The sequence below is a fragment of the Crocodylus porosus genome, unplaced genomic scaffold (assembly GCF_001723895.1).
Source record: "Crocodylus porosus isolate Cpor-Errol unplaced genomic scaffold, CroPor_comp1, whole genome shotgun sequence".
Lineage (NCBI taxonomy): Eukaryota > Metazoa > Chordata > Crocodylia > Crocodylidae > Crocodylus > Crocodylus porosus.
In genome coordinates, this window is record NW_017728909.1 from 53,570,671 (window position 1) to 53,586,902 (window position 16,232).

At 40.4% G+C, this 16,232-nt stretch overlaps 1 protein-coding gene and 1 long non-coding RNA gene across 4 annotated transcripts in view; one reads left to right on the forward strand and one right to left on the reverse strand.

Moving 5' to 3' along the window:
- Nucleotides 1–16,232, forward strand: part of ATG10 (autophagy related 10) — a 160,576-nt gene that overhangs the window by 33,155 nt on the left and 111,189 nt on the right. The window lies entirely within an intron of this gene.
- LOC109308077 lies at nt 6,008–12,950 on the reverse strand. The gene is made up of 3 exons (XR_002100452.1): nt 12,938–12,950; nt 12,790–12,792; nt 6,008–6,090 (listed from the first exon to the last, which is right to left on the reverse strand). It is a non-coding gene; the product is annotated as an uncharacterized LOC109308077 (long non-coding RNA).

The following is a 16,232-nucleotide window of genomic DNA, read 5'->3' on the forward strand; positions in this document are numbered from 1 at the left end:
CGCGGCAGAGGCCCCAGAGGGGGCAACGGGCGCGAGAGGCGCGGCAGAGGCCCCAGAGGGGGCAATGGGCGCGTGAAGCATGGCTTAGGCCCAGAGGGGGCAACGGGCATGAGAAGCGCGGCTTAGGCCCAGAGGGGGCAACGGGCATGAGAAGCGCAGCTTAGGCCCCAGACAGGGGGCGCTGGTGGTGAAACCAGCTTGGGGGCGCCAGGTAGGGCACTGAAGCCTGGTGGGGTGAGTTAGGGAGAAGCCCCAGTTGGACAAGCAACCCAGACAGTGGTCCAGGGGGCCAGGCACGGCTGCGGCCACCTGAGCCCCAACCGGGTGCTGGACCTGGAAAGGGTCCCGGAGGGCTCCACACGGTTGGAGATGCTAAAGAGGCGCCAGCGTAGGGCGCTGGGGTGTGACGAGCACAGGGGCACCAGAGAAGAGTAAGGTGCCGGTGCGTGATGAGCACAGGGGCGCCAGGCAGGGTGCTGAAGGGTAAGGACTTGATAACGTCTGGGAATAGCTGTGAGGCTTGGGGCGTGCTGAAGGGGAGGTAGGAGGCATTGCCCATAAGGCAGGGGTGCACTGGGGCACCCCAGTTGGAAGGGGGCATAGAGCGGAGCAGTGTCCAAGGTGAGACAAGGCAGCCTCCCATTTGAACCTATAACATCAAAGACATGGCAGGCGAGTTGAGGGTGCTGAATCACCTAATTGGACACAGCAGGGGGCGCTAGGGAGCTTCATGGCCGCTCCTAGGCCCCACTCCGTGACAGGTAGGTGTTGGTAAGCGTGGAAAATGGGTCTGGGTGTGATCCCGGAAGCGAGTCTGGGTGAGTGGAGAAAGCCCACATCTTGGTTACTGCTGTGGTTGTGGATGAGGACTTGTCCATGCTGCGAGAACCAACCAATAAGGAGCCATTCAGGAGTCATTCATGCCACAGCTGTTGCTAGGTGTCGGGTATCACCCTCCCCTGTGGACCTAACAGACACCGCTTGCCAGTTGCCTAGGTGTCCTCACCTATAATTGGGGTCTCACACGCGTAGGTTTTGTCTGCCATGACTTGATGTTAATGGAATTGGTTCAGATGTCTTCAGCGTGTAGTCCAGTTACGAGTCTCCCCGGCATCTCACGAGGTCCCGAGTTTCTGAGGGCTCCGCCTCCCCTACACCCGGGTGGTGACCAACCGGTTGGTCCGGCCACGTATCCTCAGTTCCATTCAGATAATCCACAAAAGAAATGTAAATCAAAACAAACACCACAACCAAGAAGGTTCCCTTGATCCGTGTAGCTGCTCCATCTGTCTGCAGCTGCCTTCCCACTCAAACTTGCCCTCCGAGGGGTCAAGCACCCCTTTGTTGGCTCTCGGAGAGCCCCCTTGTAGGGCTTGACAAGATTCCTTTTTAACAGCTTAAGTTCACTGTTGAACTGCGCCCCTATTACAGGGACTATGGTACCCAAAGTCAGTAGTGCCCTTCTATTAGGGTTTTTACGGTACCCTTTTCCTGCCGGGCTCAGCCAGCTCCTGGCCAGTAGACAGTTCTACTCCCCGCTGGGGCCAGTAAACTGGGTTCCAAAGCCCCGCTGGGGTTTTGCTCTCGGCCAGAGGCTCCTACCAGTGTTCCCTGCTGTCTGCTCCGGCGTGCTCCACCTCCTCCTCCTTCTCTTTCCGGTTTTGCGTTGCTGCCGCTTTCCAGTCCCGGCCTCTCATTTATACCGGCGGGGGAAATGTCGGCCCCTCCTTTCCCAACCCACCTGGGTAAAGGGAATTTCTGCCAGGCTCCTTGGGGCTGCGGACCTGGGGCCGCTGACCCTCCGCTTAGCCCAGGAGCCTTGGAGCCTGCTGGCTCCTTCTCTCTCTCTCACACTAGGTCAGAAAAATGACCTTAGATCTAGAAGAGAGAATCTGATGGATCAATAGAGAGTGAACATGTTTTTGGCGAAGTTCAGCTTCTGATGAAAATAGAAGCAATGAAAGCCTTGAGTATTGTTTGGCACTTCTCATAAAGAGGAGGGCTCAAGGACGAAGTTTACACATCTCTTTGGGCCAGTGAATTCCTTCTCTGAAAAAAATTGTGACTGGGAAGAAGTAGATCAAATTAACTTAATTCTTTCACTAGAAGAGTGATAATACATACCTTGAGTTTACTTTCCTGAACTAAGTAACAGGTTCATGCCTACTATACAATTATAGTACACTTTGATGTGGAATATGACTTTAACGTTGGTTGTTATAGCTGGTGTTCATTGAACCTAAAAAAAAAGCTTGACATTTCTATAAAATAGAATCAGTAGTGCTCCTTGGCTAGCTGTTGTTGTATCTGAAAAATAGGCTGTTGGTTAACAGACACTCTTTATATAGTAACAGCTACTAATTAGGAGCAACATAACACCAGGACACTGATATGTAGCTACTAACAAATATTGCTTGTTTTAATCTCTTAACACAGAATGCAGTTAAACATCTACCTCCTTGACTGACTGTACTATATTGAATAGGCTTAAGGACTCATATGTCCAAATGTGGGTCTTTCACAGTATCTCTAAAGTAACTCCGTTCATATGTTGGCAGCCTTTGATAGGTCATTCATACCAACATAGGTTTGCTTTTGTGAGAAACAACAAACTCTGATTTTCTTGTTTTAGTGAAGAAACTAACTCCTTTAATTCTCATAAACTATAATACAGCCATTAGCTGGCATACTGAATTGTATATGCTATCATAAAAAATGGCAGAAATTCTCAACATTATTTTATTAAAGCGTTAAGGATCAAACGTAATCATATTTGATTAATAAGAAAGTGTTTTGATGAAACACATTTTAATGTAATCAAATTTATAATCAATATAGTCATATAATCATAATGCCAAGGGGTCTGAATAAAGGTTTCATGGGCAGCCTTCATTTTGGTATTTCTAAATTCCCGACTGCTTAACTTTACAACCCTACCTTCACTTTAGTGTGCTTTTTGCAAATAAGTCTGTGTGGATATTATATTCTTATGGCACAGGTACAGGCTTATTTTTAGTTACTCATACCCCACAATGTACGAGCTTTTTATTGGTTTATACATGTGGTATGGCAGAAATTGGTTTATGTTATATATGTTAGACATCCTGTTCTTTAGATTTCAGTGTAGGACATTAGAGATCAGGTTTTTTTTTACGAACCTCATCAGTGTTCTTTTAAATATAGTTGCATTTACCAGTGGCATCTTATCCCTCAAAAATAAACAAACAGGCTAAAAACTAAGAAGAAAAATAATCAGTATTTCTAGTAAAGCAAGGGAGACTGATTTAGATGAAGCACATTTAGTCTTATAGATAACAAGAGATGTTTAAAAAAAGCTAGCTATAGATCTGATGGACTGGAAATGCTGCAAAGGAGCTTTGAAATTACACAGTCTGCATAAAGTACAGTACTTATACAATAAATGCCATTATAAAAACATCTTTAAAATGCACTGTATGCTTGTAGCTCAGGATTTTAAAACTTCAAAATCTTGGCCACTTTTTATGCTTTATTATTATGAAAGGCTAATAACCTGAACATTTTCACTTTTAAACCTATTGTATTATAAGATTTCAGAAGAATGTCATAGACTTGAAAAATCTGTTTTTTGGGTTTTTTTTCTTTTGTTTAGAGAGCAAAGAACAGGCTAAGTTCTCGTATGGTAAGTGTCAGCAGCAAGGAAATGCGTTTTGTAATATAAGACCAGATCCATATAGCCAATAAGTATCAGAGAACTGCAGTTGCCTTGCTCAGTAACCATTATTATTAAGTTTTTTATTTCCTTTAAGTATTATCCATATGGATCCTCACTTTTGGGATGTTCACAAGAGGTGGGAAGGGCCTGAAGTATAACAGTTAAGAGTGACTACAGGATTGTCATCCTACTATAGGTGTTTGGGCCAATACATCATTACATTTAGGTTTCAGAATAAATATGTGGATTTGCAAAAGTGGTGAGCATTATGGCTAAGTACAGAAGGTCAAAAAGCCGGAGGCTGAATCAGTTCAATCTTCGCAGGTTAGTCTAAGCCATAGATTGAACTGATAACCAAGAACTTCTGACTACTGAAATGCAGCCGCATGCCTCCAGTGGTTCAGGCCACAAGCTGGGGGGATTCTAGAGTATGCCTCCTTGCTTGGCTGGAGCAGACAGCTTGGGCAAAAGCTAGCCAACCCACCCTGTGAGGTGGGGTTTGCAGGGGAGGTTTAAAGTATCCTGGGGTGCTGAGGGACTGTGAATTAACTTGAATCTGGAGGGGATCTGGGACAGAATTTCTATAAAGCATTTTAACCTAAATCAGTTAAGTCTGATCCTACATCCATCCGGGTTCATCTTAAACTGGTTTCAGCCATTTTAAAAGTGGTTTATGTGCATTGAACTGGTTTCTTATTGCTTATACTGGTTTATGTGTAACTTCTGTCCCTAGCTTATTTGGTGCCTTTAGGAGTAACTAATGGATGTGCAGGGCACTTAGTTGTGTACCTAAATATAAACCAAATAGCCAAAATTTTAATGAATAATTTTAAGAATCTTTGTATAGCTCTAGAAACCAAGTTGAAGAAATAACGCTGTATTTCTTGTTACCACATAAAACTAAAAAGCAGCACAAGAGAATAAGTAACTTTTAAAACGGTACACTAAGTATGGAATAGGTTTAAATATCTCGCCTGTAGAGTCTTTGTGGTCCAGTTGTCCTATAACATCAGTGTTATGGCTGGTTTAAGACATGGGTAAACAGTCAAAGAGCTATTAACCAATATATTTTTAAATCTTTGCCTTCTGGAGTTCAGAAATGTGGGTGAGATAGCCATCACTACAATACAAGAAATACCCTTATTCTCCTATGACTATTAATATTTTTTTCTAACAATTGTACACACAGTTTTATTATGGTTTCGTTGACTGATTTCAAAAGAGGTTTTGTCTTGTGAATTTACATGCATATAATAGAAACAAGAATTTAGACAGCACAAAGCTATGAACATTTTACATGTTGGGGCTTGACTACTGACTAAATAATTAGTAAGACGGGTTTAGTGAATCTCTTGCTCAGGCATATGCAGATCTTCCATTCACATGGGTGGAATGATGCTTTTTTAAAGGTTTGTTGATGATTATTCTAAAATGTGTAATGTTGTAATGATAATATGTACAGCATATGTTGAGAGGGCCTCACAGATGCCTGTGAGGACATATGTTTTTTGATCATAAGTAGTTAAGTCTATTTTCTATTTAGGTGATTCAGGAAAGGGAAAAATAGACAGTAGAAGAAAGCAGGTGTTTATTTGGGTGTAGCTTGGAAAGCCTTCTATTGGTTTTGTTGCATCAAGTTCAAGCTCCTTGTTACCTTCAATCTATCATCAGTGTTGGTCTTGACCGCCTGCTTGCCATTTCTCCTGCTAACATTTCCATGTTTTTCTATATCTTCTCTTTAATATATGGAATTTCCTCCCTGAATTAATTCTAATGACCACCTCTTTCAACTCTGTTTCAACTTCCTGTTTCTCTGTGACACTTGTAAGAAATCTGTCAATTGAGAAAGAATTGAATATAATAGGATTTTCATATGTTTATTTTAAAAATCTCAAATGGGTATACTGGTTGCACCCCTTTCACTTATAATTTGTATGTTACTTCTTGTCTTAGGTCAGGTGTTGGCAATTTACAGCCCATGGACTGGATCTAGCCTGTGGAACTCTGCTTCAGCAGCATTTGGCAGCAAGGGGCTCTGCCTGCACTGCACTGCAGAATAGTACTGGGAGTAGTTGGGCAGCACAGGCTCCAGCAGAGGAAAACTTGGCTTGTTCTGTGCTTCCCCTGGGTGGGAGGGAGAAATGGCAAAGGTAGCTGACTTGGACCCAAGCTGGATCACTCTGTCCCCTTTCTAGAAAACTTTTCCAACCCTTGTCTTAGATTAGTTTTCAACCTTTTTTTCATTTGTGGACCCCTAGAAAGTTTCTTATGGACATGTGGATCCCTTTGGAAATGTTAAGTGGAGTGACCCCTTTGAATTCTAAGTGTGAGTATGCAAATATTTTTGATTGATCATAGTCATATTTTGAGAACCCCTTGGACATAGTCTGTAGATCCTAAGGGATCTGCGAACCACAGGTTGTAAACTGCTGCCTTGGATTATAAACCCCTGGCATATGTTCATTTAATGGTATGATGGGATCTGATCCCCAATCCTAAAATCATGCTTTCCGCTGTGCCACACATGTGTGGCAGGAGGCATGATTTTGGGATTGGGGATCAGATCCCAATAGTGCCTTTATTGCTTGCCAGGGCAGGAGGAGCCTGGACAAACTGAAGCTGACAAATTGAAAGCCAGGTGCTTGCATGTGGGGCTGACAGATGATTGCTGGCCCTGCTGGATAGTTCTGGACCAACCCCAGACAGTGCTAAGTCTGGTTCACATCGGGTTGTGAGTGCAGACAGCTGACTGTCAGCCCTGGTTTGGACAGATCTAGGTTCAAGGCTGGACACTGGAACTGGCCTTTGCTACCCTGTGTGGGGGGTATAGCTGCCCTTTTTGATTTTTGACCCAGCTGGGGTGGAGGGGTAGAGAAGTTGAAGGGCTTCCCCTGCTGCAGACTTTAAATCCTATACTGGGAATCTTGAAGGCTCTCCTCACCCAGGATCCTCTGCTCCTTCACATCAGGCAGCTCTGCCAGCACTGCCTGGAGCAGAGTTTAAAGTCCGGAGCGTGGTAACCCCTTTGTCTTCCCTACTCCTTCGGCCTCTGGCTGGGCCAACAGTCAACTGATTGCCAGTCTTGAGGCCCTTCCAGGCCCTGTACAGTCTGGGCCCTAGGACTGGCAATCAGCTGTGTGTGTATCCCTGGCCACACATTACATTTAAAGCACCATACAAATGAGCCATAAATGTGTTCTACATTGTATGTGGAGCATTTGTATGGCTTGTTCCCCATTTATGGTGTCTTAAACTGGGTGTACATGTAGCAACTTTCCTATGCTGCAATTTAACACGTTAATCATGGCATAAATATAACATGTAAGGGGGCCTGTGTATAAATTCTGATTCTGTTAGTCTATAATGTGCTTCTTTACCCAGCCTTCTCCCCGACTTCAGACTAACACAGCTAAGTGCTTCTGTCTATATATTGATTTACTACAGTAGGGATATGATTCTGACTAGGGCCTTGGAAGAGTATGGTAGTGTAAATATTAAATAATAATTGAGAAAATAGGTTGCCTACCAGAATAAAGATTATTAAACATATACTATTTTGATAGGGATAATGAGCACATTTCAGCTATGATGCTCAACAAGGAAGGGTCCACAGTCATTCTGCATTGTCAGTGCTAGATAAGAAATTACAGGTTTCTGAAGAATTGCGGTATGAATAGAGATGAAGGAGACCAAATACCTTCTAAAGCAGAATACACCTGATAGTACTCCTTTTACTGTTACATATGAGAAAAATCTTAATGAAAGCATTTGTTTTCCTGCATAGGTATTTAGAACACACTTTTCATATGTTTTAAGTCTTCTTTTTGCTTGTCTTCATAATTATAAGGATACGTTACTGAGTGAAAATTACTAGCCATGGCAGGTTTCAAAACAAGTGGGTCTTCAGTTTTAGGTCTGGCTTTCATTGTAGTCATTAGAAAGGTGTGCTTTGACTTCACGTGTAGCTGATCTGTCCTTACCTGAGTTCTTTCTTAATAATAGCACACTTGGTTGTAGGTTCTGTAAAAATTTTGTGTTTTAAAGTGAAATTAGAGAATGGGTGTGTAAGGATTCTTCTGCTCCTTGTTTTCCAAATCCTATTGTTAGTCTAAATTTCTTGTATATAGAGCTTCCTAAGCATCTAGAATAGTCTTGATATCAGTTGGTACAGAGGTTTTTTTTTCTTTTGTCATCAGTAATCAAAGGGCTATATTTGGACATTTCAGTACATTCCCGAATCCCTTTACAAGTCCCAGTTTTTCACTTGATATGGTGATTTCATGCATTTCTTATGCCATTAGATGAAGAGAAGTGGTTGAAGGGTAAAGAGGGCACTCTGTTGCCACAGTTTATTCACAGAATTCACAGAATTTTAATGTATGCCCATTTCTAGAAACAACTCTGACAACACACTTTAATTTGCTGGTTCAATTTCCTAAGTCTGAAAGGTGCTCAGATACCATTGTGATGGTCACATTCATAAAAGCCAATAGAATAGAAAATCAGTTAGGAGAAGGGGATTGTGATTGGTTTCTTTCAGTTTAATGTACTTGATTATCCTCTTGTCTTATGGCTAGCTTCATTTGAAAATCCTGTTGAAATCCCATGTGCTTAATTTCCTGGAAGCTGTCTATAGAGTTTCTTACTTAGCTAATAGACTTTTAGAGCCTGCTCTGTGGTATTATTTTAAACCAAATCCCTTGAGAAGAAATTTCCACCTGTTGGTTTTCAAAAGGAGTGAATTATATCATAGATCCCTTGAGTTTCTGTAATTCCATTGGTAAGAGGGACAGCAGCCTGCACTGTTGTTAACAGCTGATTATGCTATAGATATTCAGGTGAATAGAATCTTATTTTTTCAAGTACGGGAAACTGAAAATATTGGAATGGCTGGCTGTTTACTAGGTTGAGTGCAGTCCTTCAATAAAGAATAACGTTTTTAAAGATGTACATAATATGCCATTTAGAACACTGTAATCAGTTTTCTATAGTGACTGAAGCATATTTAAAAAATGTGTAGAACCTAGTGCAGCATGAGTACTGCAGGACAGTGCTTAAGCACATAAAATGAAAATCAACTGCTTTTAACTTTAAAATACTAATACTAATAATGAAGAATTGAGCATTTACATTATTTACATTTCTTTATTACAATATTAAAGAACTGAGCTAGCTAGTAGTATGTAGATATATCTACAAAAAGTGATGGGTGAGCAAAGGCAAGTGTGATGAGTGGGAAGGCGCAGGTTAGAGCATGGCATCTCTACTGATCCTTGGCTGGACATGCTACCTAGTTGTAGACTAATTTTAGAGGGCTCTGAGAAGGCTTTAAGTTATACTGACAATCACCCAGTGATAGGATCACAGGAATGGGGATGTGGCTGAGAGCCATCATTTCTTCCTCTTTTGGGTCCTGCTCTGAATACAGCTCTAGCAAACTTAGAAAGTACCTTTTCTATCACCCAATGTTAAATTAATTGGGTTGTTGGCAATTGCTTCTCAACTAAAACATTTTTATTCAATATTTCAGGAGAGCAGTAACTCCTGAAAAGACAAGGGAGACCTCCAGTAAGTTAAAATCTTAACCAGTAACTGTTGATTCCAGTAATGGATTTCCAGTGTTTGGCAGTGGAAAAAGCCTTTTTGTAAGTAACTTTTCCCTCTAGATGAATATTTTTTATTAGTTGTACAAACACAAATATTGTATGATGCAAGAGAGAGAGGCATTAGACAAGTAGGCTGCATCCAGACAAGCAAGGGTGTATGCTTGCAGCAGCACAAATAGCAGCAGAAATTTGTATTACTACTTTGTGCCACAGTGTGTGCTTCTGCACGTGCTCTTTGTTGGGGGCTGTGCCCAGCTTCTGGCCAGTCTCCATGTTCTGCAGGGGGCAGGTGAAGGGAGGGAGGAAGCAGCTGGCTGGGGCAGAGGGTGCCTCAGTGCAGGGCTAGCTGGCAGGCAGCCCGCATGCTGAGGTACCCTGTGTCCCAGCCAGCTGGGGAACAGCACATGGAGAAGGAGGAGCCTAAGCCTAGGGCTGCCTGCTCTGCAGTCTCCACATGCTGTGGAGCCCCCACAATGAGGCACACTGAGACAGGGGAGCAGCTAGCCCAGGGCTGCCTGCTCCCCCATCTCAAGGCACCCTGTGTTCCTCAGCATGGAGTCTTCATGTTTGTCCCAGTGCACTCTATTGTTGCATGCTTTGTGCTGCTTTTCTTCCAGGTTGGGTTTTTTTTTTTTTGCTACTGGGAAATCCTGGTGGCAAATTTTGTCCCCACAGTACAAATTAGCAGCGCTGTGCATGGTTTAACATGCAATATTAACATTAATAATATTAATTAACATATTAATATTTAACATGGCTTGTGGTGCTACCAAAAGTTTTGTGGTGTCACAGAGCACACATGCCTGTATGTGCCCATAGTGTCTTTTGAGTTAAAAAGAGGATGTAACTTACAATTAAGTTGTGTGTTCAGGCTCCTCTCCCCACCCCCCGTGTGTGTGTGTGTTTATATAGTGTCTAATACAGTGGGATCCTAGTCCATAACAAGGGCTCTTGGACAAGATAATAATACAAATAACAACAATAACATGGTTTTGAATGACAACTATTAAACCAGTTAATAACTACATAGTAAAAACAGAGTCTGTCACCCTTTCTGTACTTTAACAGTACTTTACTTTTAGCCAAAATAATACCTCTATTTATGTTCAATAGTAGCTTACTCAATGGCTTGTCTTGCAGCAAAATTACAAGGAAGTAAAGTAATCCCCTCCTTGATGGTGATGAGTTTCAGACGAAATGGTAATCCTCCCTTTTTTCTTTTTCTCTGATGCATATTATTTCTATGGAGTATTTTTTGAGTATTTTTTTGGTTATGGGTAATAAATAATAACCATAACCACAATGATTTGGAAGAAGGCAGAAAACCTCTCCAAAGATAAGTTAGGAAATAGTACCATAATGGAATTAGAAATCACTTCTGGAGGATTCACTGTTTTTTTTTAGCTTACAGTAATGGGAAATTTCTCTCATGCATAGTGGTAGTTTTTAAGGTAGCATTGTAAAATTCTATTCATTGTAAATACTTTTCTTGGTGGGTGAATAAAATATTTGTTTTCATTATTAATCCTTACTCTTTTATTTATTTGCTTATTATTCTGAGTCATGGTTGGGCACATTCATGGATGTGGCAGCTATATTATTTCTTTACCAAGTAGTTATTAAATCAGTGGGAGGTAATCCTATTTTAGATTTGGTTTCGTCCATGTTGACATGGTAAAATAGTTGGTCATAAGTGATTATGAGTTGATTCAATCTGAATTAAATGCAAAAATAAGTAATGTAGGTCTTTAAGATTTTCAATTTCAAAAGGCAAATTTTAATGATTATGGGAGCAAGTTAATGAAGTCTCTGGGACTTAGGAACTTATCTGCAATTTGTATGTCAAGCAAGGGGCAGGGGAAAAAACCCTTACAGGGAGGATTCCCAACTTAAATGGATGAATAACTGCCTCCAGAATGGATATTAGCAATAAACAGAGGGCCTCTGTGGAATAGAAAAAGGATGGATCAGCAGAGAGAGCAATATTTTAAAGATCAGAAAGTAGAGAGAAAAAGTGAGAATTCCCAAAGTCAAACTGTTTCAGACCTTGAAAGGATATTAAATAGCAAAACGTTATTCAGCTGCATAAATAAAAAGAGAATAAGAAATGGGACAGCTATGCAGTGAGATTGGAGTAGAGATTAAAGATAAAGTAAGGCCCAAAATCTAAATGGATGCTTCATCTGAGTCTTCAGTAAGGGTGATGATGTTGATGGGTAAAAAGCAGGATGGCTAGTGGGAATGGGGGTGAGCTGGAACAAAACTCTGCTTTGTACTCTAAAGTCAGAGGTAGAGGGGATCGAGATAATCTGCGTTCCAGGATTTTAAGGGAGGAAACCTTGCACCTGTGTCTAGTAACAAGGTTTCTTAATAAATCTATTAAGTTTGAGTGGTACTGAATGAATGGAGAATAGCAAATGTATTCCTTTATTTAAGAAGTAAGGTTGTGGGGGCAGTGATCCAGGTAAATATGAGTCTGTTATTTTGTCCTTTCCAGTATGCACAAATTTAGAAAAAAAATTCAAAGGAAAAATAGTGAAAGACTGAAAACAGAAAGTAGAATAAAATTCAGCTTGGCGTCACGTGACATATACTGGGCTAGCCTAGAGAGAGAGAGTCTGGGAAACTAGGCAATCTTTAGCAAGAAGTGCTGCTCCCTTGTTTTGCTGTACATGTCTGTTTAAAGGATGTTGCACATTGCATCCTTTATTTCAGAGGTTGAATTAAAGACTTTGATAACACTCATTGTTTAGGCCTGACATTACTCCTGCGCTCCAATTATTATTATAATTTATACTGCAATAGTTCCTACAGGCCTCAACCAAGTCAACATCCCTAAGCACCATGAAACATTGGCAGTCCTTTTCTCAAAATATGTACCAAATTATTAAATCCACTTTTTTACCCCCTGTAGTATACCATGCTATATTCTGGCTTTCAGCTTTACAACAGCACTTCTTATTTAAAACTAAAAATGATTGGTACACAAGAACAGTATTATGAGGTGAAGCATGTATGCTATTAAAAGATTTGTATTACCTGCCTTCTACTACCTGAAGGTGTAGTTATTTTGAAAAAGAACAACTTTTTTTTAACAAACATTTTTAGATATTAGTGCTTGAAAATGTGACCTACTGCTATGCGTATGAAATACATGAATTTGAAAATTAACATACCCCTTAATGTCTCTTGCCAAGGCTGCCACCCCATGCATCCACATAAACATTATTCAAAATTAATATTTTACTTTTATGTTGGAAAAATGAGCTGGTAGATTGTGAAGGATTTAAGGTGCATAAGATAAAATGAAGACTGAATAAAGACTGTCTACAAATGTACTGAATTTCATTATCCTTTTTAAAACCAGAGCAGTCTCAATATTATTTTTTAGCTTTCAGCATTATTTCCTTTTCATTAGTCATGTTCCTTAGCACCCTTTACCATATGGCTAGTGAATCTAGAACTGTGTAGTCATTTGTCCTCACCAACCCTCTGTCTTCAGTACCCCTATTCTCAGGGTCTCTCTGATGAACAAACCTGTGGGGCACACAAGGATGATGGACATCTTCCACAAGCTCTTAGAAGCCTGTATGGATGTGCTTGTTCACTACATTAAATATTACCTACAGTCAAAAACAGGGGTGCACATGTATTCTTTGTTTTAGTAGAAATTTCTGTCACAAAGAAATCATAATCTTGATTATAGAATTATGGTTTTTTACTGGAAAAAATCTAATATTAATGTGCTCTTTTAGTTTAATTTTGTCTGAGTGACTCAGACAGTTCCCACTTGTGATTGGCAATCAATAGCAGTAATATGAACACTAAGTCATGTTTCTTCATCAAAATGACAAGCTTTAGTGAAGACGGTCTAATTGTTTGCTTTTCTGCACAGATATAGACATGATTGCAGTACTTTTTCCTAAAGATGTGAGTTTATGAGGGCTGTAAGGCTGCTTAAAATACCCAAGAGACTAGAAACTTATATAAGAAGGGCAAGTGTAAATATAAAATGCTGGACATTACAACAAGTCAGAATAAACATTTGGAGCAGTAGCTAACAAAAGACATTTTAAAATAACCTTTACAAACTTGAAGCAGCAAGGAGTGGTTTAATGTATTGTTTCTCAGGCTTGTTACATGGAAACAGAATAGAGTACAATGTATATATGTACATTCTCTTTTCCAGGAAGGGAAGTAGAGGTTTTAGAGAGATACATGTAGAATAAATACCATAACTGGTAATTGTCAGCAGATTCTACATCTTAAAATTTAAAACCAAATTATAATCTGTAATATGTTTTTAACTTCCCAGGAGGGAATATACATTTTCCTGTTTTCTTGGGTTTTACACTCAGTAGGCAGATAATAGTGTTTCCTTTTATCCTCAGCTGGCAGTAGCATATATTTTACATCTAGCCTGTGTGCCTTTCTTTCTGTTCCAGAGTAGCATGCAAAGGTTTGTTAAGATGTACACGTGTGTTAGGCAGACAAAGTTCTTTTGGTAAATGTGATATCTTTTATGAGACCAACTAAATAGTTGGAAAAATTGTTCTTTTGCAAGCTTTTGGGCATAAATACCCTTCTTCAGGCATAGGGAAAGTCTGATGTTGTTTTGTGTTCTCCTGGTTGGAATAGAAACCAATATGCAATATATATTTTACATATTGGCTAATACCACATTTACCCAAAGAACCTTGTCTGCCTATGTCCTTAGATCAACATGGCTACAGCCAACACCCCTGAAACATTGCAGAGTCCTTGGCATCATTATTGACTCCAAGATGAACATGAACCACCATTGCCAGACCGCAAGGCCAGCCATACCTTGTTGTGCATCCAAAGATGCATCTCAAGCTGGTCAAGAGTGATGATACTCCCCCTCTCTGTGACTTTGGTCAGGCTGCAGTTGGAGCTCTGCATCCAATACTGGGTGCTGCACTTCAAAAGGGATGCGGCCAGCCTGGAGAGGGTTCAGAGGAGGACCACCCGCTTGGTGAGGGGGCAGCAGGACAGGCCCTATGAGGAGAGACTGAGGGACCTGAACCTGTTCAGCCTCAGCAAGAGGAGGCTGAGTGGGGACCTGGTGGCTGCCTACAAACTCATCAGGTGAGATCAACAGCAAATAGCAAGAGCCCTTTTCTCCCCAGCACCACCTGGGGTGATGAGGAACAATGGTAATAAGCTGATGGAGAATAGGTTTAGGTTAGAGATCAGAAGGCAATTTTTTACAGTTAGGGTGGCCAAAATTTGGAACCAGCTTCCCAGGGAAGTGGTCCTCACCCCTACCTCGGGCAAATTCAAGAAGAGGTTGGATGATCTGGGGTCTTGTGAACCCAGCATTCATTCCTGCCTGTTGCAGGGGGTCAGGTTAGGTGATCTGTTCAGGCCCCTTCTGACCCTAGTTACTATGAAACATGTGTCTTAGGAGCATCTGTGGATCCCTTAATGCCAGTGTGCTTTAGGAGCAAGTTATTTTGTAGGCATTTCTAAGGGGATGAGGGCTACAGAACTAACAAAAATTTGGTCTAGAAATTAGAAGGAGGCTTCTGACCATCAAAAGTTGAATTTCTGAAAGATCCTTGTAGTAGGATTGATGGAGGAAGAAACCTTAATGTGTTCAAGATGTAACTAGGTAAGTTTGTGAAAGGGATTAGATGATATGGTTGTACTCAAATTCATACCTAGAAAGGTATTTTTTGGCAGTGTGAATAAGCAAATCCAAATCAAATGATTAAGTGTGTGGGTTTAAGTCTTCTAAAACTTGGGCCCAAGGCAACTCAAGTTTGGCAAATTAGGTTTTCTCCTCTGTTTTTCCTTTCCCTCATTTATGAAACTGGGTCCTAGTTCCTATATTCCTAATAACTTAAGGAGGTTTGAATTTTCAGATATGTTGAAGATTGGACTGGATGACCTTGTTAGGTCCTTCCCACCCCTACTTTCCTATGATCCTATACTGAGTAGGCATTGTTTTAAAATATTGCATAGTCCTTTGGAAGATCTAGACATAAAGTCTGAAATTTAATCTGCAAAACTAAGGTGGCACAAACACTTATTTTAATTTCCTTCCTTTTCTGCTCAAAAGTTTTAGTTCATTTCTTGTGAAAGAATTCCATGAGTTACCCTATTTTTCTACAGTGTAATAGTAATTCAGTCCGTCCAGTTCAAATAGATCTGCATAATGCTATGTTGTGCCATAGTTAAGGTTGCTATAATACAACCACCATCAACACAATATATAAAAAATGAGGAAATAGACAGTTATGTTAGTCACATGCACAGTAAGCAGTTAACCTCAACTTTTTGAAAGCAGTCTTTTCTCTGGCTCTTTTTTATACATACACACCATCTACCACATTCATAAATAGACACACCTTATAAAATACCTTGAAGGAAAATATGGGCTTGTATCATTTTTGGTTCTTTTAGTGTATAAAGAAGCCCCAAAGGGGCTTTCTACAAAAATTAGAATAAGAAATGGCTTTTTCTGTTTCCTTTTTACATTAGACATCCAAATGTCTAATTTATCAGAATATTTTAGCACCTATTTAACCTTGTTATTTTTCATAATTTTAAAAAGTTTGTGAATGTATCAGTAAATTACAGTTGTAAAAACTCACAAACATCTTGCAGCTCTAGCTGGTTCTCTAATATCAAGAAGCAAGATCAAATTCTACAGCCAGCATAATAGGATGGGTCAGAGGTGGGAAGGTATAATTCCTGATAATTATTCCTAAACAATTCTGTATCCTTGGGATTTTCACTCTTCAAGTATTTTCAGCTTCTTTTTTCCTTCATTGTTGAAGACTATGCTTTATTTTGGCTAAGTGTCACCCAGCTTTCAAGAGCAACATTGCCTGATAGTTTATGTAACCATTTTACAGTCCTTTTTAAATTTTAAAATTAGATATCTAATACACAGAATAATTGTT